The 21876-nt window shown below is 38.7% G+C and overlaps 1 protein-coding gene across 4 annotated transcripts in view; it reads left to right on the top strand.

Moving 5' to 3' along the window:
- npas3 (neuronal PAS domain protein 3) overlaps window positions 1-21876 on the top strand; it is a 1106218-nt gene that overhangs the window by 491851 nt on the left and 592491 nt on the right. The gene's annotated exons all lie outside the window — the stretch shown is intronic.

Genomic DNA, 21876 nt, shown 5'->3' with positions numbered 1-21876 from the left:
TCATATGCATCCTATGCAGGCATGCAGTATGTACTGACCTGTTTACCATTTAAAGAAACAATTAATGAAAACTAGTAACTATGCAAAAGCTCTGATTAAAAATGTATCCTTGGGGAAACTGGTTTTGATTAAATGTATGCTTATTCATTCTGTCTTTATAATTGATGTATGTGGCATTAAAATGTGATCTATTGGCATTAATAAATATAATATACTTTGATCTGTTAATAATTCAGTAGAATAAAGATGTTATCTATCTGTATGCTGTATTTGCCTTATCTGCACTTATTCTTCTATATTTAAGATCATGCATTATTGAGATAAATATTGTGTGACCACCTTTAGTTTATAAATATAAAATCAGCATTGCCTTCTATACACCTGTGTCTGCATCTTGGTTGCAGGATTTTCAAAGCACCAATATTGCAGTTCATTAAAGTTTGTGATCACTTGAAAATCAAAGTATTCAACTTATTTCAGATGTTTATCTTAATTTATTCTGTGGCTATCTCTAACAAGGCCAGAATTTATTGTCCATCATTAGTTGCCTTTGGGAAGGCTTCAGTAAATTGCTGCAGTTCATATGATAATGATATTAACGTAGTACCGTCAAGACTGAAATTGCAGACTTTGAATTAATAATGCTGAAGTGATGACAAAAGTGAAAAGTCAGTCTGGTATGTGAATTACAGGAATCTTGGAGCTAACACTATTATCATGCATCTGCTGGTCTTGACCATCTAGGCTATGGATGTTGCTGGTTTTGGGAGGAGTTATTAAAGAAGACTTGGGAACTTCTGCAAGATATCCAATGCCCCCTCGTACCACAAGTAGATTGAGTGAATGTTTAAGATGGTAGATAGATCCCTGATCCAATAGGTTACTTCTCTTGGAAGGTATTGTTTCTCTTCAGTGTTGCAGCTATATCTCAGGGAGAGTATTCCAGTAGATTCCTGCTTTATAGCTGATTTTGGAGCTTGGAAAACTGGAGATGTACCATTCATCATTGATACCTAGCATCTGATTGCTCTTGTGGTCACAGTAATTATATGGTTAGTCTAGTTATGTCTGAAGTTAGTGATGACAACATGACTTCACAACACACCACTGCAGTTAACCATTAATGTTAATTGTACCTCAAAGTTTAAAGTTCAAAAGTAAATTTATTATCAAATTTCTTTTGATATTAGTGCATATTACAGTATATGTCACCAGTATATGTATATTATCTTGCAAGTGTTCACAGTAGAACAAAGACAGAAACAACTAATGTGCAAAAGAAGACAAGCCATGCAAATACAAAAAATAAACAAGCAATCAAACAAACAAATAATACTGAGAACATGAGTTGTAGAGTGCTTGAAAGTGATTCCATAGGTTGTGGAGTCAATGTTAGGGTGAGTGAAGTTTTTTTTACAGTGGATCTGGAGCATGGTGGTTGAAAGGTAATTTTATTGCTCCTCAACCTAGTGGTGTTGGACCAAAATTCCTGTACTGTACCTCCTTCCTGATGGCCCCAGCAAGAAAAGAGCAGGCCTGGATGGTGGGGGTCCTTGATGATGGATGCTGCTTTCTTGTGGCAGTGCTTCTACTGGATGTGCTCAGTGGTGATAGTAATGACTTTAAATGTGGTAAAAAAAATCTTTTTTGTTACACTAAACATTTTCTGGTTCTTAAACAACAGGCATAATGCTGGAGGTGTACAGCATGTCCGGTGGCATCCATGGAGGGAAATGAATGGTTGACGTTTCAGGCTGAGACCCTTCATCAGGACTTCTTTTATTCGGATGTCTGTCCCCTTCCTTTCCAATCTTGATGAAAGGCCTTGGCTTGAAATGATAACTGTTCATTTGCCTCAATGAATGCAGTCTGATCTCCAGCATTTTGTGTGAGTTACCCGAGATTACCTGCAACTGCAGAATCTCTTGTGTATCTGTATTTTCTGGAATCTGTATGGTTTGAATGTTGCTTGGCATGGCCCAAACATGGTGATGTCCAGATCTTGCTGTAGGCAGGTGGAAGCTTGCATTAATTATGAATGGAAGAAAATAAAGTCATAAGTGTACAGTCACTGTTCTGATCTTATTGTGGAGTTGAATCACTTATGAACCATTTGAAGAAAGAAGGACTCATCTGAGAAAGTTAGTCAAGATTATTGGCCTCCAAAACCATAGCCATCTTCCTTTGTCTGTGACTCCAATTATTGGAGAGCTTCCTGATAATCACTGATCAGTTTTATGTCATCTCATTTGTGCCTAATGTAGTTAAGTGTTCCTTTAATGTCAAGGGCAATCACTCTCACTTTTGGAATTGAACTCTTGTTATTCATACTTTGGTAAATTGAGCACTGAGGCCAAATGTTTTTTTTAACATCTGAATAGAGTATCGGCAACACACACAAAATGCTGGTGGAATGCAGCAGGCCAGGCAGCATCTATAGGGAGAAGCACTGTCAATTTTTTATTTTAGACATTTCAGGCCGAGACCCTTCATCAGGACTAACTGAAAGGAAAGATAGTAAGAGATTTGAATGTAGGAGGGGAGGGGAGAGGGAGTATCGGCAAGTAGGTTCAAATGTCCTTGTTCCTGTATCTCCTGGTAACTTGAAAATTGCTTTTTATCTGATTGAAAGGGTAATTTTCCAAGGTTCTGCGTGAGATCAAGGAGATTGATTATAACTTTCAGGACTCCATAAAAATGCTCAATACAGGCATGTCTGAGATATTATTCAGATAAATGAATACATTAGCATCCGTTTGATTTTTTGAAATTTCTTTTTGATGTTGTCCATCTTAACTCTTTCTGATGCATCCAGCCCAAGAGAAAATGGAGCAAAACTCTTCTGTTGCTCTGTTGAAGATTAACAACTATTGCTGAAGTAAATCACGCTGTAGCTTACTTCTGTTGAAGTAAATCGGGTATATTGCTCTGTTGGTGAGACCCAGAAAAGATCTGTAAATCAACTGCTAAATTCATCATTTATTTTTAAGATTTGCATTAAACCATTTGTCAAATGTGATTCCCTTTATTGAAATGGTGCTTTTATACATGTTGCAGTCAAATGTACTGAAAGCCTCTGAATGTGACTTATAATACACATTCCCCTCCCCCTTACAAAGGTAGAACATTCCTATGAAACCTTTCTTAAGCTGAAAACGCGTAAAGCGAAGAACCATTAATTTATATGGGGAAAAAATTCGTAAAAGCAAAAATCCTCTTTGTAATGCGAAAACAGGTTACTAATGTAGGTCTTTTACACTTTAGTAGTAAAATGGATTCAACAGTGGCTAGATGGGAGATGCCAGAGAGTAGTGGTGGATAACTGTTTGTCAGGTTGGAGGCCGGTGACTAGTGGTGTGCCTCAGGGATCTCTACTGGGTCCAATGTCGTTTGTCATATACATTAATCATCCGGATGATGGGGTGGTAAATTGGATTAGTAAGTATGCAGATGATACTAAGGTAGATGGCGTTGTGGATAATGAAATAGGTTTTCAAAGTTTGCAGAGAGATTTAGGCCAGCTAGAACAGTGGGCTGAATGATGGCAGATGGAGTTTAATGCTGATAAGTGTGAGGTTCTACATTTTGGTAGGAATAATCCAAATAGGACATACATGGTAAATGGTAGGGCATTGAAGAATGCAGTAGAACAGAGTGATCTAGGAATAATGGTGCATAGTTCCCTGAAGGTGGAATCTCACTTGGATAAGGTGGTGAAGAAAGCTTTTGGTATGCTGGCCTTTATAAATCAGAGCATTGAGTATAGGAGTTGGGATGTAATGTTAAAATTGTACAAGGCATTGGTAAGACCGAATTTGGAGTATTGTGTACAGTTCTGATCACCGAATTATAGGAAAGATATCAACAAAATAGAGAGAGTACAGAGAAGATTTACTAGAATGTTACCTGGGTTTCAGCACCTAAGTTACAGGGAGAGGTTGAACAAGTTAGGTCTTTATTCTTTGGAGCATAGAAGTTTGAGTGTGGACTTGATAGAGGTATTTAAAATAATGAGGGGGATAGATCAAGTTGATGTGGATTGGCTTTTTTCATTGAGAGTAGGGGAGATTCAAACAAGAGGACATGAATTGAGAGTTAGGGGGCAAAAGTTTAAGGGTAACACGAGAGGGAATTTCTTTACTCAGAGAGTGGTAGCTGTGTGGAATGAGCTTCCAGAAGAAGTGGTAGAGGCAGGTTCGGTATTGTCATTTAAAGTAAAATTGGTTAGGTATATGGACAGGAAAGGAATGGAGGGTTGTGGGCTGAGTGTGGGCCAGTGGGACTAGGTGAGTGTAAGCGTCGGCATGGACTAGAAGGGCCGAGATAGCCTCTTTCCATGCTGTAATTGTTATATGGTTATATGGTTTCACTAATGTAGGACTTGGCATAATTTACTTATTATTATTTAATTACTTGGCATAATTTACTTATTGTTACTTATTATTATTTAATTATTTGTGGTTTTATATTGCTATATTTTTACACTGTTCTTGGTTGGTGCGACTGTAACGAAACCCAATTTCCCATGGGATCAATAAAGTATGTCTGTCTGTCTGTAAAAGTGAAGTGGCGTAAAGCGAACATTTGTAAAGCAGGGGACACCTGTATTAAATAAAACTCACCTCCGAGACTGCATTCTTTTACAATGTTAACCTTTTAAATGTTCAAATAAATTTTGCCTCAAAAAATGTGTTTGATGTACCCACACTATTATGTTCCAATTTTTTAAAGGTGTTTTTCTCTGTCTCAATTCTAAGCAGTCCAATCTGGTTTGGGTTGCATTTATGACAGCGGTGTTTTATTTTAATATGTATTCATTCTTTTCACAAGATTGGTCAATAAGCAATAACAGGCAATTAAACCATGGAGATTGTCATATTCAGACTCATCAATTCACCAAATTTGCTGTACTAAGATTGATTATTAATTTGCAATCAATAGTTGTAAGCATATTTTTTTAATCTTTTGCTCCTGGGCGCCTTGAAAATCTGTTTTCTTTCTCTTGCACCGACCAGACATTGAGCCTTGTATTTTCCAGTGATATGATCATGTAATATTTTATCAAGAATGCTATCATATTCCATCTGAGATATTTTGTTAGGGAGAGCTAAGTGGGTTTTTATGCAATTGTTGAGTGATCACAGCAGGGTTGTCACTGTGGGGTTTAATTTTAAGTAACATTTCAACCATGAACTAGTACACAATTTTTGATAGAGTTTTCCATTGCTTACATTCTTTTAATTTTCTTCCACTAGCTAAATCAATAATCATAGAAATACCTCTAGTTTTATATCAGGTTGTTTTTACTTTTACAGATAACGTTAATGCCATTAGGCATTACACAGTATTGGTAGTAGAAATATGCTATTAATCCATTGCTTTTGTTAAATTGGTTGGAAAAGGGGAGCCTGCTATGAGTTTGTGGTTTGGAAAGGACACATATTACTCTGTAATGCCAATAAAGTTTATCAGTATCATTTTTTTTCACAATAATATTCAGTCCATTCAGTACTTCAGACTAATAGATCAGCAACAAATAACTGAGAGATGGGAAGCAGGAAGGTGCTCATTATAGTCTTATATCTAAATGAGGCACATACATTTGAATTCAAATTTCTTTAAGATTATTATCCTTTCCAGTTTCAGCTTTAAAATTGTTTTCAAATCTGGATTATTCCACAAATTTACACAAAGTTTAATTCCCATCCAGAGAACGCTGTCTTTTTTTGATCTAACTATGTTTCCAAAGTTCAATTGCTCTTGCTTACTTCCTGAAGTATTTTGTTCAACATACTGAAATCTTCATCGTATTTTTCCCAAATGGTTCAGTAGTGAAAAAGTATACTGCATAACTGCCCTGATTTCTTATTTGCCACTTCCAACAAGAATGAAGGCCATTCTTTAACCACACTGACCAAAATTGACAACAAGGAAGTATGGATTGTTAAGTGTTTTATTTTTGATTCTACTACTAACCCCACCAAGTATCAGTGACATCATCATAATATCAGGGGAAGGGCTGGGTTATGGCAATTCCCATGATATTCATAACAGAATCCTTCTCCTCTCCTCAGTCCTCAAAAGAGAACACTTCAGGTGATACCCTAACCAATGAAATGAGTTGCAGTGGCTTGAGAACACAGGCAAATATTTCCCTGTCCATGTTTGTTCTAGGATGGAGCTGAGAAATATTTGTCGTCGAATATTGTGAAATCTTCTTGATATTTGCCAATTGATAGATGGCTTGTCTAAATTCTGATTGTGCACTATCTAATTATTCAAATATTCCGATGGTTTTGCATCAGGCTCATGGTTCCTGCAATCCTTCCTCACTGGGAACTGAGTTCCTATGCTGCATTTTACTCACTGGGCCTTAAGTTCCTGTGTTCTCTTTAACCTCACTCGGGCTGTAGTTTTGGTATTTCCTTAAACTCATCTGGTTCTGTTTGCCACACTTCCTTGAAATTTACATGCTTTTTTATTTCTCTTGGTCCCTTAAAAACACCTGGTTCTGCTTCCCACACTTGCTTGAAAGTTGCTGGATCTATATTTCCCACACACCTTAAACCAACAAGCCTCACTGGAGATGCCATTGTTCTACATTTAAAAAGTAAATTAGAAGTGTGCTGGAGTATAAATGGAATAATATCTGATGGCCTGGAAAATTTGCTAGTCTGGCACCAGTGAAGTCCCAAGTGCATTGGATTTATGGAGTTTTATTACAGGAGTACTCTCTGCCACACTTAAAATGTGTCACATTACAGCTGTGCCTTCAATTACACATTTGAGATAGTAAACATACTTCACAGCAGATGGCTGTAGTTATCAGCAGGTCAGATACTTGACAAGTTGAGAAAATTTATAATTAATATCACTATATTCCAGAAGTCTGATAAGTTATTGCCTGCTTAGGAAGGACTTATTCTCAGCAAATAATGCTCATTAATCTTCACCCTAATTGATTGTGGAAATTTTAGGTTTAGCATTTAAAAGTTCCAGGGTTGCTGCGGTTAACATTGACAAAATGAACCATTAAGGGATGCAAAGAAGTCATCTTCATTCTGATTGCTGGATACTACAAGAATCAAATAGATATTTCACAAGAAGCAATCTTTCAGTGAACAATTAATGCAAAATAACATGATACTACTTTTAATTTTACTAGATAGAGTGGTCCTCCATGTTCTTGGAGCCAAAGGTGCATTCCCTGCAACAGGATTATTTAGTTAAATTTATTTGTTACATATATGGCAAATGAGACTCAAACCATTTACGCCCTACATGTAAAATGAGAACATTTTAAAATTTCTTCCTATGCCTCTACAAAATCTAGTTTTTTCCAAGATGAATACCATTCTCCAATGAGGAAGATATGAAGTCTGATCACAGCCTCATCAATCATCAGATTTAGAAGAAATATGTAAGAGATATAGAACTACTAATTTAACTTGTCTTCTTTTTTCCATGCCTGCCCTTCATTGCAAGTGCTTTGCTTCCATTTCCAATCTTCTGGGTGAATTGTAGCATTCAAGAAAAATGAATTGTATTTTCGGTGAATTTCATCAATTCTTTGGGTAAGACTTGCCCTCCCCTATCTCTCTCCCCACTCTCTCATTCCTAATGTGAACACTGTGGTCTCATGGAGCTACTTTCTGAGCCTTTGCTGGTAGGGTAGTCTCAATGGTCAGTGCTCACTGCTGACCAAAAAGGGGGCAAGTATTTTTGTTAACACACATTTTCAAATAGTCACTACATTTTGCAATAGTTTTGCATTAACTGCAGTTAATTGACAGTTCCTGCTCTTATTCTAGTATCTACCTCAAAATTAGTTTCTGGAAAAAAATCATCTTATGTGTATTTTTGAGTTCCAGAGCACCTCTGCATCCTGAAAATTATTGTTTACTGATACCAGCAATGCCTGAACGAGGTACTGCCAAGACAGATAAATAACACCTTCAGGAACAGTTAACTACGTGCTGTTGTGATGCACCGTAACTTAATTTATTTCCTTTATTAGCTTCCAAGGTTGAGTTTCATGTCGGAAACATAAATCACATAATTAACAGAATCCTTAGGATATTAATTACCATTCCCAAATGACAGCTGCAAAATTAACTCACATTTAGGATGTACATTTAGAACTTCAAGATGGAAAATTAATTTTGTTTGATAAGTTGTGATGGTTTTTGCTTTCGTCCAGGCTAATGGTGGAAATGACATAAAAGGTCCAGCAATTTGCAGAAAAACTAAATTCACTGGGTACCTTGTCCTTGCCACAAATTTTGCATTTCTGATTGGCTTTTAGTGCCAAGCACCAAGAGGTCAATCTGCATTTTTAAACAATTTTTAGGGCCGAGTATTCATGTATATCTTACTACCACGTTAAAACATTTTTCTCATTAGTGTAAAGTCCAATCTAAGCAGATTATTTGCTTGGTGTCACTATCAGATAGCAGATACACGCATGGTCAAATGTGGCAGTTTGAAGTTTCCTGTGAGTCCAATACCAGCACATACAGTGCTTTGAAAAAGTATTCAGCCCCCACAACTATTTTCACATTTTACTGTCTCACTTTCTAAATTTAAAATGTATTGAAGTAGGGCGTGGAGCTAATCTACAAAACATTGTGCATCTTGTCAAATCAAAAGAAAAATTCCAAACCTGTCAACAATTTACCAAAAATTAAAAGCCAAAATTGTGAGGCTGAAAAAATATTCATCCTCTTTGTAATTACCACTCTAAATTTCGTCAGTTGCAATAGTGTATCTTAAGATACCAACTCACCCAATTTGTTGATGTAGAAAGTTGAAGAATCACCTGAATAAATACCCCCCTCTCTCTGTAAGGTCCAGATTTTCAAATGACCAAACCAAAATGAAGTCAAAAGAGCATTTAAAGCAAGTCAGGGAAATGATAATAGGACACAAATCTGGGGAGGGGTACAAGACCATCTCAAAGACACTGAACATACATACAGTGTTTGCTTTGTCACTAAATTCACCTTTGAATCCAGTAACAAAATGGTGAGTCCCTAGACTGAAGTTCCAGCTACATTTTACATTTGGTCATCAGCATTACTGAGAGAAAGACTGTTAATGGAATAGTCACTGGCTTTCTTTTTTGTTCAGTTGCCAACCTTGTGGGAAAATTGAATAGTGTTTAAGTGCTTTACTGCATATTGACATTTTCATTTATTTGATTTTTAATGTATCTATTTTTCTTTGTAAATTAATTTAGCAACTTTTATTTTCTTAATTATTTCAAACAATCTTGGTATTTTAAAAAAATATCTATCCAATAGCTGGCAAGAGGTCAAAAGACATTTTGACCCGGGGAACTTCAGGGCCTGCTCACAGCATGCTGCCTTCTCTGCTCATGGGACACCTGTTCATCCAAAGGTCTAGAAAAACAAAAGAATAAACTGACAGATGGGGACCACAGTCTAGGGAGAAGCCAGAATTTAGGAAGATCAAGGTCATTTTATTTATTTTTTGTAAATATTCCATTAACATTGAGAATTAACAAAACAAAACTTTCTGAATTTGTAACAGCTACTCTAAATAAACAACTCCATGTTGTTGGCCCTGGACAACAGTAATGTAAAATATTTCAATAAAGCAAATTAAGATATTTAGATCTAGAAAGTTTGTTGAATAAATGGTGTGAGTTTTAAGAATCATCCTAATGGAGGGAAGAGAGGGAGAGTAATTGCGAGATTTGGGAAGGAAATTTCAGAGTTTAAGGCCATGGCTGCTAAAGGTACAGGCCTAAAATGGAGGTGGATTTAAATTTGAGAATGAATAAAAGCAAAATTAAAGGTGCTAAGATATCTTACAGAATTGTGAAAAATAAAGATAGGAAAATCAAGACCTATAAAATCAAATAGTAAGAATTGCCAGGGAGAGGTATCCATGTTTGTGACTGTGACTGACAGAGACGTTCCCACTATAGAGAAAGAACTTGGAAGCTCTAAGGCTTTGATACTCCTTTGCAACTTGCCTTTTCTTTGGAGTCTGATTCTGTTACATCCAATCACAACGATGCTTCATTAGTCATTGCTCTAGTCTGAAATGTTTCATGCAAATGAGGCCAAACAGACCTTGTTGATGGCATTGTCTAGATAAAACAATACAGCATTCACAATATTCTTGAGAATGCTGTAGGAGTGGATGCCCCTCTTTTCCTGCTGAATTAACTCTCCAGCTCTCTGGAAATACTTAAGCCACTTGATAGTTACATGTTGATTGGTAGTATTGCAGTCTCAAATGATTAATCAGAGAAGTGGCAGATTGAGTTCAACCCAGATAAGTGTGAAGGGGTTCATTTTGATAGGTCAAATATGATGGCAGAATATAATATTAACGGTAAGACTCTTGGCAGTGTGGAGGATCAGAGGGATCTTGGGGTCCAAGTCCATAGGACGCTCAAAGCAGCTGTGGTTAAGAAGGCATACGGTGTTTTGGCCTTCATCAATCGTGGAATTGAATTTAGGAGCCGAGAGGTAATGTTGCATCTATACAGGACCCTGGGCAGACCCCACTTGGAGTACTGTGCTCAATTCTGATCACCTCACTGCAGGAAGGATGTGGAAACCATAGAAAGAGTGCAGAGGAGATTTACAAGGATGTTGCCTGGATTGGGGAGCAAGCCTTATGAAAGCTGATTGAGTGAACTTGGCCTTTTCTCCTTGGAGCGACGGAGGATGAGAGGTGACCTGATAGAGGTGTATAAGATGATGAGAGGCATTGATCATGTGGATAGTCAGAGGCTTTTTCCTAAGGCTGAAATAGCTGCTACAAGAGGGCATAGGTTTAAGGTGCTTGGGAGTAGGTACAGAGGAGGTGTCAGGGGTAAGTTTTTGACGGAGAGAGCGGTGAGTGCGTGGAATGGGCTGCCAGCAACAGTGGTGGAGGCATACAATAGGGTCTTTTAAGAGACTTTTGGATAGGTACATGGAGTTTAGAAAAATAGAGAGCTATGGGTAACCCTAGTAATTTCTAACATAGGGACATGTTCGGCACAGCTTTGTGGGCTGAAGACCCTGTATTGTGCTGTAGGTTTTCTATAAATTTTGAGCAAAGTCATAACCTCCTTGGTTACGTGCAGTGCTAGCTGAAGAAATGCTATACATCGCACACAATGAAGGAGCCCAGTTGTTCTGACTGACAGCTATTGTTGGTTATTTAGGTCCAAAATCACCTTCCAGTCCATTAATGGACTGATTACAGGGTTTAGTGAAAAAACAGATGTGTTAAGAAGTGCTCAGTATGAAATATATCCACTCCCTGGGCTTTATAACAGGGCTAATAATGAATAAAAACAGAAGACGTTTGAAACACTCAGCTGGTCCAGCAGCATGTATAGAAAGAAAGGCAGAAACAACATTTTAGATCGATGATCCTTCATCAAAATTCATCAGTTTGTGTGGGCTTTTAGTATCAACATTATTTGCTATTGAGAATAACATGTAATTGGAATGGTGCAACAAAATAAATCATAGAGCTTTCCTGATGAAGGGTCATCAACTTGAAATTATCTGTGTTTCTCTATTGTCCGAGGCTGCCTAAACAACTGGGTGTTTCCAGCATTTCCTGGTTTAATTTTAGGCTTCCAGTGTCTGCAGCTTTTTGATTCAATTTGCACAAGGGCTGTTTGGTTTATGGAGAGCAACCCCATTAATTTGAATGGAATCGTGAACCCTATGAAAAAAGCTAAGTGTTTCATTGATTTTATTTTAATGTCTTTAATTATTAGTTAGTGTGTTAAGATGTGTTTATTTAATTTAAATATATTTTAAAATTAATTAAATATACTTAAATGGTTTTCAATTCTTTATCAGAGACAGCTAAATACAGTTTGAAGCTTTAGGCAGTGGCATACCATCAGAGACTATCATTGCATTCTGTAGCTACACTTGTAGGCCCTCCAGGGAAACCTTACTACGCAGAACCTACTCCACCTTTCTGGGCACCAGTCAGAAAATTTATTTGAGTGAAAAGTGCTCAGAAGTCCACTCTTTGATGTTTAAATTCTTGATCCCATTTCCTTCCATCATCTCTTGATGATCCAACTTATCCTTCTGCATAACAAAAAAGGAAAGCACATTAGAACTAACATTAGTAGTCCCCAATGCCACTTACAATGACTGTAAATGAAATTACGGAAGTACTGAGGCTTTAATAATCCCTATTGCAGTCAAATAAAAGATTTAATAACAGAACCAAGGAAAAAGTCATTTTTTTTCTTGGGACGTTATGCTACGATTGTTTAAGTCATGGTGAGTACTGTGTAAAGTGTTGATCACCCCATTATAGGAAAGATGTGGTTAAACTGGAGAGTGCAGAAAAGATTTAATAAGGATGTTGCCAGGACTAAAAGACCTGAATTATAGGGAGATGTTGGCCAGGCTAGATCTTTATACCTTGAAGCATAGGAGAATGATAAGCAATCTTAAGGTAATGTTTAACATTATGAGAGGCATAAATTTGGTGAATGGTAGCAGCCTTTCCCCAGAGTAGGGGAATCCAGAACTGAGGGGCATAGATTTAGGATGCGAGAGGAAGATTTGGAAAAGACCTCAGATGTAACTTCCTTCCACAGTGAGTAATGAGTACCTGTAATGAGTGTTTGCTGCAGGTACAATAGTATCATTTTAGAAGATCTTGGATAGGTACACAGAGGAGCATGGCTTAGAGAGATATAGGCTGAATGCAGGGATTTGGGACTAGCTGGGTGGGCTGTATTGTTAGTATGGATTGGTTGGGCTGAAGGGCCTGTAACAGTGCTATATTGATCTAAGACTGTACACCTCTAAGTAATCTTTACAAAGGGTACAGTATTCCTCAGGCTCCAAGAACTTAAATTAACATGACAACATATGGACCTTAAAATACTAGTTCTGTGATACCATCATGTATTTTTAACAACATAGCTTGAAAAAAAAATTCAGTGACTGCCAACATTATCATAAAGTTTGGTTCAGTCAATGTTAATGAGTTCTACTGAGATTCATTGGGTACATTGCAGAATGGTGTAAACATCAGGTGCATTGATTTTAGGATTGAAAATTAATCAACGTGACTCTACATCAATGTGTAGCCTAGTACAGTGAGCAAGCTGTTTTAACAAGCCAAAAACACCAAAAGAATAGGTACCTTTGGATTGCCATCATTTTAGTTTGCAGCTTTTTCCAGGTACTCTATGAACAACAATGCCTTTTATCCAATTAGAAAAAAATGGACCTGTAAGTCTGGGGGAGGGTATAATGCACTTGAATGTCTTGGGAAGGTATGTGTGCATACAAAATGCTGGAGGAACTCAGCAATTCAGGCAGCATCTATGGAAAGGAATCTCAGCCTGAAATTTCACCTGTTTATTCCTTTCCATAGATACTGCCTGATCTGAGTTCCTCCAGCATTTTGTATGTGTCACTCTGGATTTCCAGCACCTACAAAATCTCTTGTATTTAAGGTAGACAAGCTCTCTCTTACTTGGAAAAAAATGGTAGTGTCTGACACAAGTGGCAAAGATATTTTTGCTACTCAGCCATCTAGTGAGGATATTTCCTTTATATGATGTAAATGTAGACTGGATTATAATCAGGAACTGCAAATTTGGGTGGATACTGTTTAGGCATTGTCAAGCAGGCTCACTTTTAACCTTATTATGAGGAAAAGATCATTGTAAAGTAGCTGGAAATAGCCGAGCCAAGAGCACCACAGTAAGGATGTCTATTCTTTACTAATATATTGAGGCTGTTAGTTGATTGGCCAATGACATCAATTCTTTTCCTTAGTATTCCTATTCATTCCTGGACATCAATTAACTTCTTAGACTGTATGAGTCAAATACTTTTTCAATACCAGTGGCAATCTCTCTGCCCTTGACTACATTTCTTGCTCCTGTCTGTTGTGACTTTGAATGATCCATATGAAGTCTGGAGCTGTAAACAGTCTTTATTCAGCATGACAGGCAAGCATTATAGAAGATTCTCTGTTGAATGAATCTCAAAAGAATCTCACTGAACTCAAAGTACGACAAGGATACTCTTTAATACTCTTTAAGCACAAAGATAACATTATGAAATCCAATTTCAATGGTTGTAATTATATTATTTACTTAAACATTCTGGGTGTAGACAAGCTGCTATGTGGAATTACATATTTACAATGGAAACATATCTCAACTGACATGTCATCTTTAAATATTTAACTACCTGAGGATTGTCTAAAGGCTTTTGAGCCAAAAATCTCAGACACTCAAAAGTAGGGTTCTAAAGTATGGCTCCCTAGATAGTGATTCTTTAACAAATGTCTTTTAACCATGTATTGAGTGGCAGGAGCATGTCTTTAACTATACATTGAGTGGCAGGATGGCCACTTAACCTCCTCCCTGATCTCATCATGGGAGTTTCAATGAGAGACAATCAGCATAAATCTCTATCCATTGTTTTGGCTTGCATAGTTCATATTACTGCAAAACCAGAATAAATCATGCCAACAGGCTGTTTTCATTGCACTTAAATTATCAATGTGTTGCATTGTTTAATAAAGTACCTCGGTAAAGTGTCAATGCAAAAGATTGCCTTGTCACTTTCCGAAATATATCTCTTAAGTGATACCTCACTGTGAACCAAAAAACTGCAATCTTTGCAAACAAAGCTGGATTATTCTTGTAAATTAAAGATGGGAAGCTTGTATTTGAAGGCTGGGTCTCTGCCTAATTCCTGATAGATAACCCATGATCTTTGAACCAATCACCTCTTTCACATCCCCTTCCCAGTGGTGCTGCCATGTGTTTCAAACTCATAATTCTACCCATTTCAATTATTTTATTATTATCACATTGCATTTATTTTTGCGCTACATCGTATTTACATCTTATTGCACAACTACACTTTGCTCCATTCTGTTGTTTTGTGCTTTTTATTGATTTATTGCTGTATTTAAACAGAATCAGAATCAGAATCAGGTTTATTATCAGCAGCATGTGTCATGAAGTTTATTAATTATATTACCATATACACTTTTACTCTGTGAATTTCACATGAGCAAGGAACTTCATTACACCCTGGTGTATATGACAATAAATTAATCCCATTTGATCTGATGTAATCTGAATCTGATCTGATCTGTCAAGCAATCCTTAACTCTATGCGTATTGAATCACAAATATAATGAGATATGGGATAGTGCTGTCCTAAACTCAGATTGAATATCATTGAGCAGATTATTGCAAGTAATTGTTGCTCAGATTAAGTATAGGCTGTTGGGTGATTTGACAAGACAGATTCATCCTAGCTTTAAAATGACACCATATGGAAAATGTCCTCGTTAATAGATAGTTACTATAATTCCAAGACTATCGTTCAAGACTATGATTCCCAAAGTTCCGTACTATAATTCCAAGCAAGCTCATTGTTGTGCTCATTACTGAGGGATACTCAACTCAGCTTTATTGATAACACTGCTTGTACAGCATGTGAACTTGTCCCATGTGGGAGGGGCTAGCTGAGTGGTATAGGAATAACACTATTAACTGCATCTGCATAGAAACAAAGAAAACCTACAGCACAATACAGGCCCTTTGGCCCACAAAGTTGTGCTGAATATGTCCCTACCTTAGAAATTACTAGGCTTACCCATAGGCCTCTATTTTTCTAAGCTCCATGTACCTATCCAAAAGTCTCTTAAAAGACCCTACTGTATCCGTCTCCATCACCATTGCTAGCAGCCCATTCCATGCACTCACCACTCTCTGAGTAAAAAACTTACCCCCGACATGTCCTCTGTACCTACTCCCCAGCACCGTATATGTGTGTCCTCTTGTGGCAACTATTTCAGCCCTGGGAAAAATCTCCCCTTCTTGAAAAAAAAGAAAAACTGAGTTATGTACTTTGTGTCCATAGAGCTGCATTGAAATTATAGTCACTGAAATTGACTGAGTCTGTTCACTTTACCTATAGCACTGTTACAATGATCTTGTAATAATGATCAGTGGGGCACAGAGAGAATCTGTAATTAGCACGAAGTACTTTTATTGTCTCAACAGGAGAACACGTGAACTTACACAACCAAGTACCTGTGTGCGCACCTACTAAGTTTCCCTGACCTTCCATGAACAGTAAAGAACAGAAAATATAATACCAGTTAAAAACGAGTTTCTGCTTCTGGCTACGTGTTCCTCATAGTCCCATTTTGAATCTTCACAAGTCTGTGGGATCCTCCTCATCTGCGATGGTTTTCTCAGGTTGCTGAAGGGTCATCGCTTTCTTCTATGTGAAAACCTTTGCTCTGTATTTATTTCTTACCAATTCAAATATTGCAGTCCATTGTTATTGGCTATTGGTCATGTCTGGCCTTTAACGCCTTTTTTATTGGCTTTGCTCCAAGCCAGCATCCATCTATTGCCCTCTTCCCAACAAGTGGCAATCAGTGATTTATAGCTCTTTGTTATCAGTCAGCAGCCAGCTTGAATCACACAGGGCAAATACAGACCCCACCAGTCACAAACCTGTTATATCCAACCAAAGAACACCTCACAAATAACTTTATATTTTCAAATGATCCCTAGTTCAGCAGATTACCTGAGGCATCATTGTGTCTGCTTTAAAACACTGATCAAACCGAGCGACTTTAGCTCACAAAATGGGGAACACAGAGTCCCTTCATAAAATGGCAGCCTCCATCTCCTCCCCCATGACAAGAACAAAGACAATTGTTGTCTGTTTCCCCTGTCCCTGATTCATTCTAATTCACTGAGTTGTAGACTGTAGGTCTGTTCTTTCTGGTCAACAGCATGTAACTTATGCTCCTTACACAAACATAAAAAAAGAATTGTCAACAGTATAGCTGTTTTTCTCGTTGTTTTTAATGATATCTCTCTCTCCTTCTCCGTTTTCCTCCTTATTTTCCCCCAATTCCCTTTTTTTAAGAACTGTTTAGTTTTGCATTAAAACACTCTCAGCATTAAAACACTCTCAGCATTAAAACACTTTAAAAAAAACACTATATCTAATGGTCAAGGTGGAATACCTGAACACTTCGACAAAGTGAGAGGATTATTTTACCTCTTTAGTCACTTGCTGTGAGCTATTAGACTATGGAGTATATCTCTGTGGTTAGACAGATAAATGATCCAATCTGGTATAGGTTCCTGGAAGTGTTGGAGCAGATAGAAATTCAAGAAATGTGTATCCACCTCAGGTAAGTGGTCCTCATCAAAAGGATCAGACCACTCTTTCTTCCGCTACCTTTTGTGAACTTTAAAGGTGGATGAGCTAACACCTGTTCTCCCTGATTTTACCCCGTGATGTTCTGATCACAACAATCATGTTGCCAGATTTTACTCTGTATCTGATATTGTGTATGCTCTTTGCTTTCTCACGCTGTGTTGTCTCAAAATGTCTCACTTTGTCTTAGTCTAGTAAGTGAGGTTGGAGAATGGAAGGAAGAATGGTCAGGCTTGTTCTGCCTCCGGCCCATTGACAGCTCTGAGGGACTGTAGCCATTCACAAGAGGTGTGGAACAATGAGCTAGCAGTGCTTTTTACCTTCAGTGGACGATTCTTAACAGTCTGCTCTGCTTTTTCCACTTCTCCATTTGCCTGTGGGTACTGTGGACGCTCGCTAGGGATCATAGAACCTAGCAAAAGCTTTGACTTCGGAGCCGCTGAATTGTGGACCGATGTCTGACACAAGTGTCTCTGGTGTTCCATGGCGAGCAAATACAGTTTTCAGGTGCTATATAACTGCTGCTGAGAATGTAGAGGACAGCTTGGACACCTCAACATTCCATGAGTAGTAATCCACAGTGAGAAGATATTTGTCTCTTTTCAGCCCAGAAATATCTGTGCCTGCAATTTGCCATGAAAAGTCTGGGAATTGTGTGGGACAGAGGGATTGAGCATGATTTTTGTGTAATTTTCTGCATGCTTCACATTGCTTTACATGATCTCCCAGCTGTGTACTCAGATCAGGCCACCGCACGGATTGCCTTGCCCATAGATGAAATTTGTTCGATGCTGCGATGCCCTTGGTTGATGATTTTGGCATACATAGAAGCAGGAATGATGATTCCTTTAGCATCAAACCATCAAGAATGGTGAGTATTTCTCTTCAAACCAGTAAGGTCTGAGTTCATGAGCTCCTTTTGAAACAGCTGGCCATCCATGTTCACGGTACTGCATGACCTTACTGCAGATTTGGTTCTTTTTCAACTCAGCACGAATTTTGTCCAGTTTACTCTGTGATGCAGGAAAGCTTTCACGTAGTGTGAGAATGGCGTCAGCTTCCGACCACTCAGTTTTGCATGGCATCCTCGACAGAGTGTCTGGTGATGTGAAAGATTTGCCAGAGACATGTTCAGTGTCATAACAGTACTGCATAAGCCTCATTCTGAATCTATACAAGCATGCAGGTAAGACATCCAACTGAGGAGGCTGTCAAGTGGCTTGTGGTCTGTTTCAAGTAGGAATTTAGTGCCTATCATGTAGCAGCTGAACCGTTCACAAGCTCACTCGAGAGTCAGCATCTCCTTTTCGATCTAGGCGTAACGCTGTTCAATAGGAGTCAGTGTTCTTGATGCATACGCCACCAGTTTCCATACACCACTGCAGTATTGTATAAGCATTCCTCCTAGGCCAAAGGAAGAGGCGTCTGCTGAGACCTTGGTTGCTTCATTTGGATCAAAGAACAACAATGTTGGTGGAGAGATGAGCTCTACTTTAAGTGATGAGAATGACTTCTCCTGTGGTGTGTCTCAGGTCCAAACTTTTCTCCGAGAGAGGAAGTCACGTAGTGGCTTTATTTTCGCTGCGGGATCTGAAATGAACTTTCCTAGCTGGTTTGCGTCTAGTGTGATGCACCCACCTTACACAAAGTGTGCTCAACTGAGGGCAAAATAAACTTCTCCCACCTCACTGCATTATTCAATTTTGTTGGATCAACACAGATCCTCACTGTGCCATCTGGCTTGGGAACAGTAGCAATGCTAGCACACCAGTCAGTAGGACCATTCCCTCTAGTTATGAAGTCAAGCACCTCCATTCACTCAAGTTCAACTTTGACTTTGTTCATCAATGGGACTGGTAAATGCCTCGCTGTGGTCAGAGAGTAGGGCATCACTCCTAGCCTCAGTTGAATAAGGTACTCTTCCTTCAGTATCCCCCAGGCCAAAGAACAACTCTGGGCAGTTTTTTGTTTAGTGCAACATTGTTTAGTGAATCCAGCCTTGCAATGAGGTTCAGCTTCTCAATTGCATGTTGTTCCAGTAGTAGTGAGAAGAGATTCTGAACAACATAGACATCCTCTTTTAATTGATTTCTTGAAGTAGTAATCATATCTTTCACACTGAGCTTATGTTTCCCTGGCCCCACGAGCACTTTCTTTATTGGGTTTAGTGTAATGTCTGTTTTCTTTGCCAGTTTCTTCACACAGACATTCAGGGATGGCTGTGACATCTACTCCAGTACCCATTTTGAACGTCACTGCCTCATTTTGCAACTGAACTGTAGTACAGCTGCCTTACCTATTTGAATCTAGAGCCCCAAGGAAAGGTTTCTCTTTGAATCATGATCTATTTGGCTTCCTGAAGAACTGTTTTTGAGTGACAATGGCTTTTATAATGGCCAATTCTATTGCATTGGTGACATTGTGCTTCTTTTGCTGGACAGAGCTCTGATGGAGTCTTGCCTTATCTCCTGCAGTTGGACATTTTACCTGCTCTTTATTTCACATGCCTCTTTTGTCTGAGCTGAGCTCCACTGTCACCTCTTTCTGACTGCACCTTGTTTGCACCCTCCTTGTCTTGCATCTTCTAGCATTACCTCAGCATTGTTTTTGTGTCTCAGTTCTGCCTGTTGCTGATGAACATTCTCACTCTGCCTGACCATAGTAATTGCTTTTTTTTAATGTGAGATTTGCCTGCAACTGAAGTCTCCCTGACAATTTGGTGTCGAGTAGCCTGACAACAATCCTGTTCATCTCACAGATTTCCATATGCACAGTTGTCTGACGGGGCTTACAATGCTGTGATGAAGTCATTTGCACTTCCATTTGGCTTCTGTTTCCTAGAGTTGAACTTTGCCCTCTCATGTGTCACATTTCACTTTGCTGTGAAATATTCTTTGAATTTGTCCTGCACTGTTTTGTATTACTTTTGCTGAGCATCCCTCCGTCCTAATCCACTCATGATGTAATCTGCTTTGTCACCCATGCAGTATATCAGTGTGCTTACTTGATGCTGTTCTGAAGCCTGAGTGAGATTGCTTGCAACCCTAAATCTCTCAAAGCTTCCGAGCCATCTCTCTAAGTCCCCTGGTTTAGAGAAATCAGATGTCGCTGGGAGCTTTATTCGTGAAGTAGAGACAGGTACTGCAGGTACTTGCTCCATTATCTTGTATGTTTGTTCATTAATTAGTTTATTTATTTGCACTACAGAAGTCTTCTTTTTTCTCCCTGAGCGTTTGACTGAATTCTCTGACTTCTCTGCTGTGTCTGCTTCTCTGTGTACTTCCCCAGGCCAGTGCCCCACCGATTATTGCAATGTAGTTCCTTTTGGCTGCAGCTTGAAGGCATTGCCTAGCACACTGGGCCTTTCTCAGCTCATGCACACAGTTAGCAAACTAGCATCGGCAGTTCAGGTTGATAAGTCCTGGATATTTTTCATAGATATATGTGAACAAGAACAGTCTTCCCGTAAATTGTCTCTCGTTCGGGATCTTACTTGGTATGTAGCACCAGTTCATCAATAATCAAGCTTTTCTGACACCATGTTGTGTTCGTTACTGAGGGACAGTGCAGAGCACACCAGGATGCCAGCATGCAGGATACTCAACTCAACTTTAAAGACAACTCTGCTGTACAGTACAAAAACTTCTCCCATGTGGGAATGGCTAACTGAATGACATTGGAATTACAGTATTAACTACTACTACACTTATCTCCAAACAGCCAGATATAGGACTCAACAACTTCCTATGCAACTGGATCCTTGATTTCTGACCAACAAACCTGCAATCAGTAACGGTAGGTAGCAACACCTCAGTCACGATTATCCTCAACAGTGGTGCCCCACAAGGTTGCGTTTTCAGCCCCCTACTCTGCTTTCTGTACACTCACAACTGTGGCCAGATCCTGCTTTAACTCCATCTATGACTTTGCAAATGACACTCTGTAGTATCTCAAATAACAATGAGTCTTTGTACAGGAAGGAGAATAGAGACCCTTGCAGCATGATGTCATGACAACAACCTTTCCTTCAATGTCAACAAAAGAGCTGGTTACTGACCTCAGTCATTTCTTTCATGGGTACAACCCTCCCCTCCATCAGGGAAATCTTCAATGAGTTTTGGCATGGTAGCATAGTAGTTAGCACAATGCTTTAAAGTACCAGCGTCCCGGATCAATTCCTGCTGCATCCCGTAAGGAGTTTGAATGTTCTCACTGTGACCTTGTGGGTTTCCACCAGGTGCTCCGGTTTCCTCCCACAGTCCAAAGATGTACCAGTTGGTAGGTCAATTGTAAGTTGTTCCATGATTAGACTAGATTTAATATGGGGGATTGCGGGCTGACACGGTTCTAAAGGCCAGAAGGGCCTACTCTGTGCTGTATCTTAATAAGTAAAAGTGTGCCTCAAGAGGTAGCATACATCATTAAAGGTTCTCACCATCTGAGACACACCCTCTTTGCTTTACTACCATCAGGGAGAAGGCACAAGAACCTGAAAATCCACACCCGCTGTTTTACGAACATCTTCTTCCCCTCCAAATGGTGCACAAACCCACAAATATTACCTTGTTATTCCTCTTTTACACAATTTATTTATTTTGTAATTTAAGAAATATTGTATCACTTAATTTTCAGCTGTATTTTTACT

This window comes from Hemitrygon akajei, chromosome 3, assembly GCF_048418815.1.
Source record: "Hemitrygon akajei chromosome 3, sHemAka1.3, whole genome shotgun sequence".
Lineage (NCBI taxonomy): Eukaryota > Metazoa > Chordata > Chondrichthyes > Myliobatiformes > Dasyatidae > Hemitrygon > Hemitrygon akajei.
The sequence above is the reverse complement of the archived record's forward strand: the minus strand, read 5'-3'. Positions and strand labels throughout refer to the sequence as shown.